The sequence below is a fragment of the Poecilia latipinna genome, unplaced genomic scaffold, assembly GCF_001443285.1.
Source record: "Poecilia latipinna isolate Pla-1442-1.1 unplaced genomic scaffold, P_latipinna-1.0 Scaffold2398, whole genome shotgun sequence".
Classification (NCBI taxonomy): Eukaryota; Metazoa; Chordata; class Actinopteri; order Cyprinodontiformes; family Poeciliidae; genus Poecilia; species Poecilia latipinna.
In genome coordinates, this window is record NW_015115014.1 from 32218 (window position 1) to 36868 (window position 4651).

Here is a 4651-nt window from a genome sequence, read left to right on the forward strand (position 1 = left end):
TTCCTGATTCGACCAACCCCTCTGCCTCAACCCAACGATCCCTACTCTACTCCAGCGGACTTGGAGAAAAGACAAAGGTCACGGAGTGACGAAGATTCTGTACGTTTGAAGGACAACGCACAGTTCTGCGTTGCTTCTATTCTGAAAGGGGACTTTGCCACAACAAGACAAAGACTCTGACCAAGGACACCTGAAGATTTCTGCTGTCGGGATCAATTGCCATCTGGGTGTGAGTTGAACTGCCCCCCAAGAGCCTCGCTTAGTTAAACTAGTGACACAGTATAGGTATAGAAATGAAGATAGGTTAAAATTGATTTAAGTTGAATTTATTTTCTTATTGCAAATTTGTAATCTCTGAAAGTGAATCTGCTTGTCATTTATCCCTGCTAAAGCTTGCTTAATAAATTACATACTAAAAATTCCAATGAAATTTGTGGACATTGAGATTAATTGAATCATTTGATCATTGTAGTTTCACCTGATTGCAGTAAAATTAGCGTACATGATTCTAGAGATGTGGTGGCTTCGTACTTTCCTTTGGTTAGTGTGAAAATAATGACCCTGGGACTTAAGTCTAAGTCACTAAATCTAATCTAGCCGGTAACAAGTGCCGTTATTTTAAGGAAAAGAGCTACCGTTAACAGGAGTGGTTGTTGGAGCTATGCAGCTGTGAGAGCTACTCAGCTGACTGTTTCTCAACTGAAAAGGGTCATAACTTCTGGATTGTAGGTAGTTGGAGCTAGACGAGTCTTTTCCGCCACCAGTTTAAATAGAATATCTCTTATAAACCGACGTTGGGGTAAGACCCGGGTTTCAGAGATTTTCCGGACCTGTTAGACAGAGAACTGGTCAGGTCAGTAGTCAGTCGAATGAGTGGTGAGATAAGGGCGGGGCTATTGCGTAATAACAAACATGGCGTCCCTGGGTGGGTTGTCCAAATGAGTAGGAGGGCCCTACTTTTACCAAGTCAGTAAAAACAGATGTGAGGATCTGAATAGCTCACTTGGGAAACTAGCTCTTAGGGAATAGAGTTAGTGGTGACTGATAAGGCCGTCAGTCACAACCCTTGCAGTAACTGTATAGCATACAGGTGAGGGAAAGCTTCTACTGAAGATAAACGATCGTATCCAGACGTGAAGCCAGTAGCCAACATAGCCTAGACCCATCCCTGCTCGATAGCTTAAGAGAGGCTTTGGGGGATAGGCGACTCGAAGACAAAAGACAACCATGAGTGAGGATAAGGAAGAAGAACTGGAGCTCCCGCAAGTCAGCGGGAGCTCCAGTTCCCGCTGACTGGAGCTCCCGCTGGGGCAGGAGACAAGTGTCACCAGGACAAAGGGAGGAGCACAAACTTTTCACTCCGACTCTGTCTTGCAACGACTCCCCGTGATGCTGATACTGCTCGGAGATGGACTGGATTCCTGGTCAACGACAAACCAACAGAAATTCTACAGTCGCCATTATTATAGCGACCCGGAGATTGATGGAGACCATGATGGAGACCATGATAGAGCATCGGAAGATCTACTATTGTACCCAGCTTAAAGATGGTCACCGACTGGGGGTCGTCAGGTGCCCGATTAAAGTCACCAAGAAGACAGAAGTCAAAGAGTGGTTGGAGTGGTTTGCCGACCTCCTAGAAGGATGGACAGATGGCGAGCTGCGGATCATCTACAGTCCTTCTGAAAAATATGACAGTATAGTGAAGACAGCGTCGTTGGCTGCCGGCATAGACGGGATCTTGGAGAACCCCTTGGCCCGAAGAGTGCCCCATTACACCGAGTGTACTGAAGTCCTGCAGAGACTTGCGGCATGTAAAGAGAACAAAGTGAAAAAGCAAGTACCGGACCCTGAGGAATCGGAGATGTCTGAACCCCCGTCCCAACAAACCAGCCGAGACCCGTCGCCCCAAAGGAAACAAGACCTGATAGATCTGACCGGGGGCGGCTACGGAGGGGGCCGAGGGATGCCCGGGCCTTCAAAGGCCCAGGAGGAACCCCTTGAACCATCGAGTCGGGGAGCTGATGGTGGACCATTTGCTTACAGCCTCACTGAGGGGCAGTGGAGGGCAGAAGCGAAAGAATGGTCTCTTCGGCGTAACACAACGGGTGAGTTCCAGCCACAAGCACACAGCACGGAAAGAAAGCCGTCAGCTCCTCCACGACAGCCATCTGGAAGCAGCTCAGATGATGAGAGAGACAGACGAAAGAGGGGAAACCGGCAGCCCCAAAAAAAAGACCCAGAAATCGAGCACCCGGAAAATGTCCCGAGAACTGGCTCCATTACCTTCAGGGATCATCAGTGTTAAGCTGCAAACCGGGCTCAAAGTGCATTGATACATTGGGGAACCGTGGGACATCGAAGGCGATGGACTGATCGCATTCACCAATAACAGGTACAAGATCCACAACCGAAAGTTCAGATCAGACCTCAAACTCCAAGCTGGGGGAGACTACCAACGGGACCTGCACCTGCTGAGAGCTACGAACAGCGCAGCGACCAAGGGGGAGGTAGTTATGGTGAATGGCTATAACCTGACCTATGGTGCAGTGATCTTGGTTCCGATCGACGCTTACAAGAAGAGAGACAACCTCGAGGATTACCGGAAAAAGATAACTATTGCGTGACTATTGCGTAATAACAAACACAGTGTGCCTTGAGGAATGGGGTTGGGAAACACTGATTGTTCGCTCTGAGACTTAATCTACTCAGAGCCTTCAGAATCCATAAGGCAGGCCATAAGGCAGGCCTACTGACTAAACAATCAGCTGTCAAATTCACCTCACAGAGCATCCTAGAATGCCTATAATGATGTCAGACGTTTTGTGCCCTCTGACTGGATAGTCAGAGTGAACAAATTAGTCCCAAGTCCCAAACTTGAGGCTTCAGCAATCTGCGATGCGCATATCAATATTTGTAAATTGTGTTGTTTATTTTTTTTATGGCCAGAGCAGGAGATGATGAAGGAGAAATTGACTTGACCTCTCAAGTCAATAAAAACCAACTTTCAAGACTTGACTTTTTCCAAAGAACTGGGCATTGTGAAGATATAGCAGCCAATGGTACCAGTAACATACTCTGATCGCCTCTGAGGAGAAAATTATATTGCTGGGAATGTCTTTGCAAGTGAAAGACTTAGTGGTTGGAGGAACAGAGGGTTTGCCAATTTGAGTTGTCTGACCAAGGCAGCGGAGCGACAGCAAGCCACTTCCAGACTTTTGAGTGCTTTTAAGAAAAGGTAGCGAAGCCAGAGTTTAGCTCCAGCTCTGGTCTTGTTTATGTAGAGTGGACATTCTCTACTGTATGCCAGACATATAGCAGGACAAAGGTGGCTTGAAGTGTTGGCCTCCATGACCATCGAATGAGAGATGGTAAGGGGCGGGGGCTGTGAAGATGGAGGCCTGAGTGAGGGGGGGTTGAATGAGAGATGGTGGGGCTCTAATGAGCCATCAATGTGGCTCATTAGCGTCTCATTGATGACTGTATGTTGAAGCACTGAGGAGTTAGTCATTTGAAGTTTGTATATCAGGTGTTGTCCAAGTGTGCCATTTGGAGATGCCAAATGGAGACTCTGAATGGCACACTTGGACAACACCTGTACATCCTCATAAATAAAAATGTCCAAAATGACATTTCTTTTTGTGTTATTTTGATCAATCTTGAAATTCATGAGCAGAATACTTTATTTTACAGAGTTATTGTATTTTCCAATCCATACATTCAACACTCAATGCTGAGTGTTGAATAAATAAAACTGAAAAATCTGGGTGAAGCAAAATTTTTCAATTTTTTTTTTGTGTTACAAATGTATTAGCTACAAACTACTTACAGTCAGAGTATTTTTGACTGCAAAAATTGAAAATTTAGCTTGTCTTCATAAAGAGTCCAAGCATTTGCATGTACTCCAAATTGTTCAAGAACAGCAGCTAATTTAATTTGGGTATGCCTTTTCAGCCGTTTTTGGGACCGCCAGTTAAGGGGTTAATAAGTTGCAAAGATTTTTCTGAAAACTTTTACCAGAAGAATGACAGCAAATAATTGAACATGACATAAAACATGTCAAGAAAGACACAGTACAAGGAAACCCTGTAGAGGTTCATTACCACCAAAGACAGGAAGAGATGGCTGCTCTGAAAATAAATGAACTAAGCAAAAGTCAAGCTGCTTGAGGGGGAGAAAAAAACCTGAAATGCAAAATATGATTGCATTAGCTGCAGGGCAGAATATCAATTGCCTTGGTCTATAATTTAATAAGTCTCTAATTAAGTTAGTGTCCAACTTTTTGGAGCCTGTCTGACTCACTGGGGAGTTTGTCCCAGTCTGCAGAAGCTCTGTGCTGAGCTGTCTGCCTCCATCCTCACTCCTCCATCTCATAATGACAGTGGTAGCAGAGATAAGTGAAATATGGCAAGTCAGACTGGACTAACTGTCTTCCTTAAGCTCCCTGCTACAAGGTAGGTCACATCAGACGGCCGTTTACTCTGCGGTCGGACACATCAAGTCTAATGAGCCACAACCAGATGGAAACAGATCATTAATGATGACCTGATATTGCAGTCTCAGGGGATAATAACTAATGCAGTGGTTCCCAAACTTTTTCTTCTGCGCCCCCCCAGTGGTTTCCAAACATTTTCTGCGCCCCCACCCTATG

General features: G+C 45.5%; 1 long non-coding RNA gene across 1 annotated transcript; it reads left to right on the forward strand.

Moving 5' to 3' along the window:
• Positions 1-3471: 3471 nt before the first annotated feature.
• LOC106937646 (uncharacterized) lies at positions 3472-3608 on the forward strand. Its single transcript, XR_001422432.1, has 2 exons — positions 3472-3529; positions 3569-3608. It is a non-coding gene; the product is annotated as an uncharacterized LOC106937646 (long non-coding RNA).
• The last annotated feature ends 1043 nt before the right edge of the window (positions 3609-4651 follow it).